The 13,535-nt window shown below is 48.7% G+C and overlaps 1 long non-coding RNA gene across 1 annotated transcript in view; it reads right to left on the bottom strand.

Annotated features, from left to right (window-relative positions):
• Positions 1-12,275, bottom strand: part of LOC147117518 (uncharacterized) — a 55,686-nt gene extending 43,411 nt beyond the window's left edge. Inside the window, exon 1 of the long non-coding RNA XR_015078461.1 lies at positions 12,114-12,275. This is a non-coding gene — a long non-coding RNA (uncharacterized LOC147117518). The remainder of the gene's footprint in view (positions 1-12,113) is intronic.
• Between the last annotated feature and the right edge of the window lie 1,260 nt (positions 12,276-13,535).

The raw sequence follows: 13,535 nt of genomic DNA, 5'->3' as shown, positions 1-13,535 counted from the left end.
TAAAAGACTGAGAGTTAGAAGAGTAACTAAAAGCTTTTATTAACAACAGAATGGAGGTCTGCCTCGAGTGGTCGACCGGTCCAGGATACCAAGGGCTGGGGAGCAGTCACCTTTATACTAGGACCTGTGGGAGGAGTCACCCGAGGCATGTCCAGGCATGTACACAGTGGAATACAAACAGGACAAACAGGAATACAAACAGTGGTTTACCACATTCACCCCTTGTTTAAAATTGAGTCCGGCGGGGTGAAGTGTATTAAAAGTTAGTGTATTGGAGTCTCTCCGGAGGTCTTGTCTGCCGCTGTGATCGGCGTGGCGACGGCAGGGGTAGTGAAGCTTCCGGCGTCGAGTCCAGCGTAGGCTGTGGCACAGGCGTGTCGTCCTCGTAGATGTCGAGCGGGTCGCGGGGCCCAGGCCTGCCGTCTGCTGGGGCTGGATATCGGATCGTGGGGGGGGGTGGTAGTGGGTAGTGGGTTATTGTGGTCCCCGAGGGTGCAAGGTCTCTTATGGAGACTGTGTCCTCCCGCCCGTCCGGGTATGCGATGTAAGCATACTGGGGGTTGGCGTGGAGGAGGTCGACCCTCTCGACCAGGGGGTCCGTTTTATGGGTCCTCACGTGTCTTCTCAGTAGGACCGGCCCTGGGGACGTCAGCCATAGCGGTAGCGATGTCCCTGATGTGGACTTCCTTGGGAAGACAAACATTTTCTCATGAGGGGTGGCGTTAGTGGCAGTGCAGAGCAGTGACCGAATAGAGTGGAGCGCATCGGGGAGCACATCCTGCCAGCGGGAGGTTGGAAGGCCCCTAGACTTTAAGGCTAGCAGGACGGCCTTCCAAACTGTCGCATTTTCTCTTTCCACCTGTCCGTTCCCCCGGGGGTTGTAACTGGTGGTCCTGCTTGTGGCAATACCCCTAGTTAGCAGGTACTGACGGAGTTCGTCGCTCATAAACGATGAGCCCCGGTCGCTATGGATATAGCTGGGGAAGCCGAACAGGGTGAAGAGGTTGTTCAGACATTTAATGACCGTGGCACTGGTCATGTCCGGGCAGGGGAAGGCGAACGGGAAACGGGAGTACTCATCAATAATATTGAGGAAGTACACATTGCGGTCGGAGGAGGGGAGAGGCCCTTTAAAATCAACGCTCAGGCGCTCGAAGGGGCGAGTGGCTTTTATCAGGTGGGCCCTGTCTGGTCTATAAAAGTGTGGTTTGCACTCAGCGCAGACTTGGCAGTTCCTGGTCATGGTCCTGACCTCCTCAATAGAGTAAGGCAGGTTGCGGGCCTTGATGAGGTGGAAGAACCTGGTGACCCCCGGGTGGCAGAGGTCATTGTGGAGGACCCGTAGTCTATCGATCTGCGCGCTGGCGCAGGTGCCACGCGATAGTGCATCCGGGGGTTCATTTAGCTTCCCGGGCCGGTACAAGATCTCGTAGTTGTAGGTGGAAAGTTCGATTCTCCACCTCAAGATCTTGTCATTTTTGATTTTGCCCCTCTGCTTGTTGTTAAACATAAAAGCAACTGAACGCTGGTCAGTGAGCAGGGTAAATCGTTTTCCGGCCAGGTAGTGCCTCCAATGACGCACAGCCTCCACAATCGCCTGGGCCTCCTTCTCAACAGCGGAGTGTCTGGTCTCCGGGCCTTGGAGGGTTCGTGAAAAGAAGGCCACGGGTCTCCCCGCCTGATTGAGGGTAGCGGCCAGGGCAAAGTCGGACGCGTCGCTTTCCACCTGGAAGGGGATGGATTCGTCCACTGCGTGCATGGTGGCTTTGGCAATGTCCTCCTTGATACGGTGGAAGGCTAAGCGGGCCTCTGCCGTCAAGGGAAAAGAGGTGGACTTGATCAACGGACGGGCCTTGTCCGCATAGTAGGGGACCCACTGGACGTAATAGGAGAAAAACCCTAGGCACCTCTTCAGGGCCTTGAGGCAGTGGGGCAGTGGAAGTTCCATAAGGGGACGCATCCGGTCGGGGTCGGGGCCGATGACTCCGTGTTCCACAACACAGCCAAGGATGGCGAGGCGGTTTGTGCGGAATATGCACTTCTCCTTGTTATATGTCAGGTTTAGGAGTTGGGCGGTGCGGAGGAATTTTTCGAGGTTTGCGTCATGGTCCTGCAAGTCACGGCCGCAGATGGTCACATTGTCCAGATATGGGAAAGTGGCCTGCAACGCATTTTGATCTACCATCCGGTCCATCTCCCTTTGGAAGATGGAGACCCCGTTGGTGACGCCAAAGGGAACCCTAAGGAAGTGATAGAGGCGGCCGTTTGCCTCAAAGGCAGTGTACTGGCGGTCCTCAGGGCGGATGGGGAGCTGGTGGTACGCTGATTTCAGGTCAATGGTCGAGAAGACGCGGTACTGCGCGATCTGGTTGACCATATCAGCTATACGGGGGAGTGGGTAGGCGTCCAGCAGGGTGTAGCGATTTATTGTCTGGCTGTAGTCGATGACCAGGCGCTGCTTCTCGCTGGTCTTAACGACCACAACCTGGGCTCGCCAGGGGCTGGTGCTGCCCTCAATAATCCCTTCTTTCAGGAGCTGCTCCACTTCGGTTTTAATGAAAACCCTGTCCCCGGCACTGTATCGCCTGCTCTTTGTGGCGATGGGCTTACAGTCGGGGGTGAGGTTAGCAAACAGTGGTGGGGGGGTGACTCTGAGTGTGGAGAGGTTGCACCTGGTGCGCGGCGGGCAATTTGGAAGCTGCTGGCTGCGGACTGTGAGTGGGGGTAGGGGTCCACCGTACGCCATCGTAACACTTTTAAGGTGGCACTGAAAATCTAACCCCAGCAGGACGGCAGCGCAGAGGTCAGGCAGGACCAGAAGTTTAAAATGATCATACACGGTCCCGTCTACTACGAGTGTCACCACGCAGTAGCCGCCGATGTCCGCCGACTGGGACTCGGAGGCCATAGAAATCCGCTGTTGCGCAGGCAGGACTGGGAGAGAGCAACGCCGCACCGTGTCGGGGTGGATGAAGCTCTCCGTGCTCCCAGAGTCAAAAAGGCAGATTGTATCGTGACCATTTACCTTAATGTCCATTGTGGAACTGGCCAGTTGGTGCGGTCTCGCTTGGTCCAGTGTAACGGATGCCAGCGTAGGGGTCGGTGTGTCGCTGCGGGTATCAGATGAGGCGGTGTCGGGGGCCTGCTGCGTCCCGGCTGTCGTCCAAGATGGCGGCGTCCATGATCCCCATGTGGCTGGAGGTGTCCAAAATGGCTGCTGTACCGGTGATTCGCACACGGCCGGGGAGGTCCAAAATGGCGGCCCGCATGGCCCACACGCGGTGCTGCTGGGGTTCGGGGTGGCTTTGGCCCTGCAGACGCTAGCGTAGTGTCCCTTCTTCCCGCAGCCCGAGCAGATCGCGTTTTTCGCCGGGCAGCGCGCTCTGGGGTGTTTTGCCTGGCCACAGAAGTAGCATTTCTGGCCTTGGGGCACTGCTGTCTGGCCTTGGGACACTGCTGCGGTAGTTGGGCCGTTGTTGGGGTGGCACGGCGCTATGAGGCGGTCCTACCGTGTCCCAGGCTGTCATTCCCCGCGGCGTCCACGGTGCAGAGGAGTAGGCATCCATGCCCTGGTAGGCTGCATCCAACGATAGTGCGAGTTCAGAGGCCTTGTTGAGGTTGAGGTTACTCTGCTCCAACAGTCGCTGTCGTGTGTAATTGGATCTGTGGCCCGCTACAAAAGCGTCCCGGATAAGTTCCTCTGTGTACACGGCGGCCTTTACATCCTTACAACCACAGGCCCGGCCAAGCACAGACAGTGCCTGAAGGTATTCCACGGTCGATTCCCCAGGTTGTTGTTTACGACTCCCCAGGAGGTGCCTGGCGTACACTTTGTTCACTGGGCGCGTGTACTGGTCCTTGAGGAGCTTGATAGCATCCGCGTACGAGGTCGCGTCTTGGATGACCGAGTACACTCGGTGGTTCACTTTGGAGGTCAGGACATCCAGTTTGTCCTCGTCCGATTTGATTGCTTCGGAGGCGGTCAGGAATTTTTCGAAACACTTAAGCCAGTGAGTAAACTTGGTGGATGAGTCCGCCTCCCGATGATCTAAGTCCAGGCATGCTGGTGTGAGGATCTTCTCCATTATAAAAATGTTGTTAATAAAATTGATGCGCTATCAATTACTCATAAAAGACTGAGAGTTAGAAGAGTAACTAAAGGCTTTTATTAACAACAGAATGGAGGTCTGCCTCGAGTGGTCGACCGGTCCAGGATACCAAGGGCTGGGGAGCAGTCACCTTTATACTAGGACCTGTGGGAGGAGTCAGCCGAGGCATGTCCAGGCATGTACACAGTGGAATACAAACAGGACAAACAGGAATACAAACAGTGGTCTCCATTGTATCTCTGCCGCGCCCCGTGCTGCTGCTTCATGTGACACTGCCATGCTGAAAGCCTTGTCCAGCGTAAGATCCTTTTCTGATAGAAGCCATTTCTGGGTTCCTTCACTTTGAAGCCCACACACAAACTTGTCACTGAAAGTATCTGCTAGTCCCGTTCCAAACTGGCAGTGTTTCGATAGCTTGCGCAGTTCCGTTAAAAACTCAGCATTACTTTCATCTTTATGCTGGTTCCTTTTGTGAAACTTAAATCTTTCTGCTATCAGCAGCGGTGTGGGGTTTAAATGGTCCTGTAGGATTGACACTATGTTTTCAAAATCCTTTTCCACTGGCTTCTCTGGGGTTACTAGGTTTCGCAGTAAGCCATACATTTTTGCACCCATTGAATTCAACAATACTAGCGCTTTCCTGTCATCTGGCACTACATTTGCCTTGCAGTACACTTCTATGTGTTCGACATATGTCGTCCAATCTTCGACTTCATTGTCAAACGCTGTGATACTGCCACTCTTCGGCATCCCTGGGTGTGGTTAGACTTGCTCAAAATGGTGTCTCCCGCGCTCTCCCTTCTTCTCCGCTGCGGCTCAAAATGGCGTCTCCCGCGCTCTCCCTTCTTCTCCGCTGCGGCTCAAAATGGCGCCTCCCGCGCTTTCCTTTCTTCCCCGCTGACGCTGCTCGGCCCTTGAACACCGGCTGCACTCTGCGCGTTTTCCTGCGCGCCTCTCTCTCTCGTTGATGCTGCTCGGCCCTTGAACACCGGCTGCGCTCTGCTCTCTCTCGCCGACGCCGCTCGGTCCTGAACACCGGCTGCGTCCTGTGCGCTCTACCCTCTCTCTTATCCCGTAAACGCCGCTCGGTCCTGAACACTGGCTGCACCCTGTGCGCTCTACCCTCTCTCTTCTCCCGTCGACGCTGCTCGGCCTTTTTCTGTGCCGTCGGTCGGCTCTAGCCGCCGCTGTCCGGGAAGGGTCTGCGCCGTACCTGTTGTCAGCCCGTTTCGCTGGACCACCATGACTGGAGAACCAAGCCCAGCTCTCAACAGCCTCCCCTGCGATGCTCAAATCTCCGCTGGATGGTCGACGCCCGTGCTTCTGGACTCGGCCTTCTTCTTTCACTGTTCTCCAGGACCGAATCCCTGGGAGGTGATGCAGAGGTGCAGGTAGGTTTGAATCTTCTCGTCGCCAATGTTAGATCCGTGCATCTTGATGTTGTGTGTCCTTCAATAATTAGACAAGAGACTGCAGGGAACAATAAGAACATAAGAACATAAGAACATAAGAAATAGGAGCAGGAGTAGGCCAATCGGCCCCTCGAGCCTGCTCCGCCATTCAATAAGATCATGGCTGATCTGATCCTAACCGCCAATCCACTATCACAGAACCATCTCCTGAATCTAACAGAATTAGACACACGAAATAGGAGCAGGATCAGGCTACACGGCCCCTGGGCCCGCTCCGCTACCCACATGGCCATAACCGATCCGAACCGAGACTCATGTCCAAATTCCTGCCCGCTCCCCGTAACCCTTAATTCCCTTTACTTCTAGGAAACTGTCTATTTCTGTTTTAAATTTATATAATGATGTAGCTTCTACAGCTTTTTGGGGCAGCATATTCCATGGACCTAACACCCTCTGAGTGAAGTAGTTCCTCCTCATCTCAGTTTTGAAAGAGCAACCCCTTATTCTAAGACTATGCCCCCTAGTTCTAGTTTCACCCATCATCGGGAACATCTTCCCCGCATCCACCCGATCCAACCCCTTCACAATCTTATATGTTTCAATAAGATCGCCTCTCATTCTTCTGAACTCCAATGAGTAGAGTCCCAATCTACTCAACCTCTCCTCATATGTCCATCCCCTCATCCCCGGGATTAACCGAGTGAACCTTCTTTGTACTGACTCGAGAGCAAGTATGTCCTTTCTTAAGTATGGACACCAAAACTGTACGCAGTATTCCAGGTGCGGTCTCACCAATACCTTGTACAACTGAAGCAATACCTCCCTATTTTTATATTCTATCCCCCTAGCAATGAAAGCCAACATTCCATTGGCCTTCTTAATCACTTGCTGCACCTGCATACTAACCTTTTGAGTTTCGTGCACCAGGACCCCCAGATCCCTTTGTACTTCAGTACTTTCCAGTTTCTTGCCATTAAGATAATAACTTGCTCTACGATTTTTCCTGCCAAAGTGCATAACCTCACACTTTCCAGTATTGTATTCCATCTGCCAAATCTCTGCCCACTTACTTAGCCTGTCGATGTCCCCTTGCAGGTTTTTTATGTCCTCCTCACTCACTACTTTCCCTCCCATCTTAGTATCATCTGCAAACTTTGATATGTTACACTCGGTCCCCTCCTCCAAATCGTTAATATAGATTGTAAAGAGTTGGGGACCCAGCACTGACCCCTGCGGAACACCAGTAGTTACTGATTGCCAGTCTGAGAATGAACCATTTATCCCAACTCTCTGCCTTCTGTTAGATAGCCAATCCTCTATCCATGCCAGAATATTACCCCCAATCCCGTGATTTTTTATCTTAAGCAATAATCTTTTGTGTGGCACCTTGTCAAATGCCTTTTGGAAGTCTAAATACACTACGTCCACTGGTTCCCCTTTATCCACCCTATACGTTACTTCCTCAAAGAACTCCAGCAAATTTGTCAAACATGACTTCCCCTTCATAAAACCATGCTGACTTTGTCCTATTAAACTATGATTATCCAAATGTCCTGTTACTGTCTCCTTAATAATGGACTCCAAAATTTTACCTACCACAGATGTTAAGGCTAACCGGTCTATAGTTTCCAGCCTTCTGTCTACTGCCCTTTTTAAATAAGGGTGTTACATTAGCAGTTTTCCAGTCTGCCGGGACCTTTGCCGAGTCCAGGGAGTTTTGGAAAATTATTACCAATGCATCCACAATCCCTACCGCCACTTCCCTCAAGACCCTAGGATGTAAGCCATCAGGTCCAGGTGATTTATCCGCCTTGAGTCTCATTATTTTACCGAGTACCACTTCCTTAGTGATTTTGATCGTGTTTAGCTCCTCCCCCCCCTTTAGCCCCCTGTTTGTCCAGTGTTGGGATATTCTTAAGTGTCTTCTACTGTAATGACTGATGTAAAATATTCATTCAGTGTTTTTGCCATCTCCATATTTCCCACCATTAATTTCCCGGTCTCATCCTCTAAGGGACCAACATTTACTTTAGCCACCCTTTTTCTTTTTATATAACTATAAAAACTCTTACTATCTGTTTTTATATTTTTTGCTAATTTACTTTCATAATCTATCTTCCCTTTCTTAATCAATCTTTTTGTTATTTTTTGCTGTCTTTTAAAGTTTTCCCAATCCTCTATCCTCCCACTAGATTTGGCTATCTTATATGCCCTTGTTTTTAGTCGAATACTATCCTTAATTTCTTTACTTAGCCACGGATGGCTGTCTTTTCTTTTACACCCTTTTCTTCTCAGTGGAATATATTTCTTTTGGAAGCTGTAAAATAACTCCTTAAATGTACACCACTGATCATGTATCGTCTTACCCTTTAATCTATTTTCCCAATCCACTCTACTCAATTCCACTCTCATACCTTCATAGTCTCCTTTATTCAAGCTTAGCACGCTTGTTTGAGATCCAACCTTCTCACCCTCTAATTGAATATGGAATTCAACCATGTTATGGTCACTCATTCCAAGGGGATCCTTTACTAGGACATTTTTAATTAATCCTGTCTCGTTACACAGGACCAGATCTAAGGTTGCTTGCCCCCTGGTCGGTTCAGTTACATACTGCTCAAGAAACCCATCCCTAATACACTCAATGAACTCATCCTCAAGGCAGCCCTGCCCAATTTGATTTGTCCAATTAATATGATAGTTAAAATCCTCCATCATTATAGATGTTCCCTTATTACAAGCCTCAACTATTTCCTGATTGATACTCCGTCCAACAGAGTTGCCACTGTTCGGAGGCCTATAGATTATGCCCACTAGTGTTTTTTACCCCTTATTATTCCTTACCTCCACCCAAACTGTTTCATTATCCTGATCTTTTGACCCAATATCATTTCTCTGTATTACAGTGATTCCTTCCTTTATTAACATAGCCACCCCACCTCCCCTTCCTCCCTGCCTGTCCTTCCTGATCGTTAAATAACCTGGTATGTTTAATTCCCAGGCATTGTCACCCTGCAGCCATGTTTCTGTAATGGCCACAAGATCATACCCATATGTAGTTATTTGTGCCATTAACTCGTCTATTTTGTTACGAATGCTACGTGCATTCAGATAGAGAACTTTCAAATATGTTTTGTGACACTTAGTTCCTGCTTTTGCCCTTTTTATTACTTTACCTTTTACTCCATACCTTCTGCCCCTTCCTGACACGCTCTGGTTTTTAATTTCCCCACTGCTACCTAAGTCTATGACCTTCTCTGTTGTCATTTTTATTATTTGCTCTCTAAGAACCTCCCCCCGACTAGTCAGTTTAAAGCCCTCTCTACAGCCCTAGTTATATGATCCGCCAGGACTCTGGTCCCAGCACTGGCCAAGTGAAGCCCGTCCCAACGGAACAGCACCCTCCTGCCCCAGTACTGGTGCCAGTGTCCCAGGAAGCAAAACCCATTTCTCCCACACCAGTCTTTGAGCCACGCATTTAACTCTCTAATTTTATTTGTCCTAGCCAAATTCGCTCGTGGCTGAGGTAATAATCCAGATTATTACCCTTGTGGTTCTGCTTTTTAATTTGGCCCCTAGCTGCTCAAACTCCCTCAGCAGAACCTCCTTCCTTGTCCTATCTATGTCATTGGTACCAACATGGACCTTGACAACTGAATCCTCCCCCTCCCACTCCAAGTTTCTCTCCAGTCCAGAGGAGATGTCCTTAACCCTGGCACCGGGCAGGCAACACAGCCTTCGGGACTCTCGCTCTCGGCTGCAAAGAACTCTATCTATCCCCCTAACGATACTATCCCCTACCACTACAGCATTTCTTTTAACTCCCCCCACTTGAATGGCCCCCTGCTCCACGGTGCTGTGGTCAGGTTGCTTATCCTCCCCGCAGTCCCTGTTCCCATCCTCACAGGGAGTAAGAGCCTCGAACCTGTTGGACAAGTGCAAGGGCTGCAGCTCCTCCAACACTACCTCCTGGATCCCCGTACCTGCCTCATTCATAGGTGTTTACTGGATGAGGGTTACTCTAAAACTAACTGTACAGATCCCTACTCAGGGTTTATATACAGGTGTAGTCACTGCCGGTACTACAGTATACAGGAGCTGTAAAAAGTAGTTCTCCCCTTAAAGGTACATACACTACAGGAGTGAGAGGGGTGGTATCAGCAGAGCGTTGAGCAATGTTCGGGGCAGCGCTGTCATCTTTACAGGCTCCTTCACTCCCTTAAAGGGAAGGGTCAATGCTGCATTGAATGAACCCTCAGGCTGTGTCTGTTGGGTGACGGCACCTGCGCAATGCGCATAGCAGCCCCAAGCACTCTAAGAGAATGCAGGGCTGAGCAATCGCAGGGGCAAAAGAAAGCAGGAGGCAGCAGAATGGGGACATAAATAAATTTTGACCTACCTGACCGCCACTGCCTTTAAATAGCGCTCCCCAAGCAGCCAGCCGAGGTGACAACGCCTCCTGCAGCTGCCGTTGTTGACGTCCAGCAATGCTGCAGGGGGCGGGAGTGAATATCACTTCCTGGGCGCTACGCACCAGATGACATTACAATCTTCGGGGCGCAAGAGAGGGAGGCGGTAATTCTTAGAAAATCTGCTAGAGAAGTTCGCGGGCGTCAGTGAATTTGCCGCGCCCAGTCGGTAACCCCTTAGTGCCCCATTACCGCCCCCTGCAGGCGCTAATGGGAGGCGCAAACCAGGTGAATTTCTGCCCCCCAAGTATCTACATTCTCCCCCTTATCAAAAAATTATATTACATTGCTCTGGCGTGGATTCCCTTTTGTAAATCAATGCTGACTCTTTCCAATTAGTTCATTTCCCTCTAAGCTCTCCACTGCCTTGTCCATGATAATTGGTTCTGGAATTTTATTTGGTATTGATGTCAGACTATAGTTACCTGGCTCTCATTTTGTTTCATTTTTAACAAAGGGCATTGCCTTTGCCATTCTCCAGTCCTCTAGTTTGGCTCCCTTTTCAAGCAAATCCCTACAATTCTCTGCTAGTGGTGTTGCCAGATCATCTTGTGTTCTTAAGAATCCTTGGGTGTATTCCATCTGGCCCATTATCTTATTTACTTCGATCTTATTCAAGCATGCAGCTACCAGCTTAGTCATAATGTTAATTCTATTACACTCCTCAATCTGTTTCTGTTAAATCCGTGAATCTTGATGTATGGTGTCCTTCAATAAATAGACAGAGACTGCAGAGGAACAATCAACAGTGTTTACTGGATGAGGGTTACTCTAAAACTAACAGTACTAATCCCTACTCAGGGTTTATATACAGGTGTGGTCACTGCCGGTACTACAGTATACAGGAGCTGTAAAAAGTAGTTCTCCCCTTAAAGGTACATACACTACAATTTCCCTGGAATGTCGATTTTGCATCTGCCCCATACCGTCATTTTCACTGAACTGAAGAACTTGTTTAACTTTTTGGCTATGTCTATATCTTCACTAATATTGACTCTTTTTTCTGTAACCAGTGACCTTACGCTCGTGTGCATTTATTTATTTTTCACCAATATGCTTAAACAATATTTTGATATTTGTTTTAATTTCTCTAAGTTCCAATTTCATTTGCTTGCTTTGTTCTTTTAATAGTCCTTTTACATTCTCTGAGGTTTTTCTTATACTGATCATTACTATCCTCTGCCCTCAGTAACTTACAATATTGGAATGCCTTTCCTTTATCTCTAATAGATTTTGTTACCTTCGCTGTCATCCTAGCTGGCCTTCTTTGCTTACTATTCTTCCTACAACTCTTAATTATACATCTGCCACTGGCCCCTCTGTCAGGTTTTCACCCCACTTCCATTTCGCTCCCACTCAGCCCCAAACTCCACTTGTGTGTATGAATTGTATCAAAATCTGCCTTTCTAAAGTTCAATGATCTAATTGTTTTCCTTTCCTTATCATAAACGTTATGACCCTATAAACACTATTCCCCAGCTGCTGCCTTACCTCAGGCCTTGCTATAATGTCCTCATTGGCCAAGTACAACATCTATTTTTAAACTTAAATCTCCCTTATCACATCCAGAAATTCCTGACTCATTTTACAACTAGCATTTCAAACTGCATTCTATATCAGGGTAGTTAAAATTCCCCCTTTATTAAAACATTAACTTTGCTGGATGCTTTTCTTACTTTCTATAACATTTGATCAAAGTCAGCTGATTGGCCTGGTGATCTATAGCAAATTCCTAACAGTAGTTTATCCTTGCTCTCTTCATTTAAGCCTATCCAGAGTAAGTCAGCTTTCCCCGACTCATCTTTGATATCCTGCCTTTCCTGTACCTTTATGTTCTCCTTTTATCTATAATGTCACTCATTCTCTCCTACACCTTCCAGGAAGTTTATACCATTCACAAACCATATCCCATTTATGGTCCTCCCCAAACCAGGGCACTGGTCTTCATGGGAGGGAGAAAAACCAGAGATCAGGGCTTGTGGGCGTGGGGAGGGAGGTTGCTGATTGTGGCGGGGAGAGAGAGGCCGCAGTCGGCAGAGGGGAGGCCAAAGGTTTCTCTGAGGGGTCGTGGGAAGCACTCCTGCTCCTCTTAACCCATGAGGCATGCTGTAAAAGGCACTTACCTTCTTGAGCCAGCAGCTCCTGCCTCCCTTTTACTGCTGCATTTCCTGAGCCCTGGGAAACCCACACAGCAACTGTTAAATTTAAATCAGGCTCCCAATTGCACTGTGGGAGCCTGATTTAAATATGTTAATGCAGTGTCCCGCCTCTTGACAGCGGGACGCTCGCCGACACGAAACCCACCGCTGTAAAAATGCCGGCAGGTGCGTACGCAGCAAGTTGGGGACGCATTCCCCGTTTTAACATTTTTAACCTCCCGACCCTCTCCCACCCATCATGGGGGCGGTTAATATCAAGGCCCAAGTTTCCATTATATATTTGCTGTCGATTTCTAATCTACTTGAAGTAATTCAGTTCTTAATGGTTATTCCAGCATGTCTTACATAGCTGTGATATCCTATGCAGCACAATACATACACTCCCTACCCACCTGGAACCATGTAATCTCCTGGGAGAGGGGAAAAACCAGATAAAATCTCAGGTCAATTAGGGAACAAAAAACTGGAAAATTCCTCTCTGACTTCTTTAGGCAATTGAAACTAGTCCAGAAGATCACATTGGCCCTGGTTTATGTAATAGGATGCTTACCTCTTGATAATAGAATACCTACCTCTTGATAAAAGGATACCTACCAAAGTTGATGGAGCAGATGACTAAGATGTGACAGGCAAAAATAAGAGAAAGGAAACCCAAGGTGCAGGCAAGAGTCTGTTTGATGACTCCTGAATTGGAGGAGGTACTCCATGAGATGTTTGCGAGAACAGTGCTATTTCATGGCACCATACCCATAGGTCAGCTGTGGCCTGAAATTTGATTCTACCTCCGTGCAAGAAGAGCTTTTGTTACCTTTGCTGCAAGGAGGTGGAATCAAGCTTCAGCCAATAGTGACTATTGCTGTCACTCAGTGTGACAGCCCTCTGATATATGGTAGCTGCAAGTGGTACAGCTATGTATCTGACTCACTAATGACCCTGCCTTTGTCAGACACTTCCCATAGCCATTGACAGTTAGGTGTGCCATGGCCTGAAAGTATGCTTGGTAACCGCTTGGCAGGTGCAGCCAACATGCTGGCTGTTGTTCAAGGCCTCTTTCATGCAGTGCCACTAACAGTATAGTAGGTGATTGGGGAGTTTCCAAGAAAGCAACCAACATTATGATTAATCACATAACTTAGTGGTATTATCTGGACTCTAATCATCTACCAAACATAGAAACATAGAAGATAGGAGCAGGAGTAGGCCATTCGGCCCCTCGAGCCTGCGCCGCCATTCAATGCGATCATGGCTGATCATCCAAAATTCAGTACCCTGTCCCTGCTTTCTCCCCATATCCCTTGATCCCCTTAGCCTTAAGAAATATATCTAACTCCTTCTTGAATATATTTAATGAATTGGACTCAACTGTCTTCTGTGGTAGAGAATTCC

The sequence above is a fragment of the Somniosus microcephalus genome, chromosome 5 (assembly GCF_052327205.1).
Source record: "Somniosus microcephalus isolate GS21.2 chromosome 5, FLI_Smic_1.0, whole genome shotgun sequence".
Taxonomy (NCBI): domain Eukaryota; kingdom Metazoa; phylum Chordata; class Chondrichthyes; order Squaliformes; family Somniosidae; genus Somniosus; species Somniosus microcephalus.
This window is presented reverse-complemented; position numbering and strand designations above follow the sequence as displayed.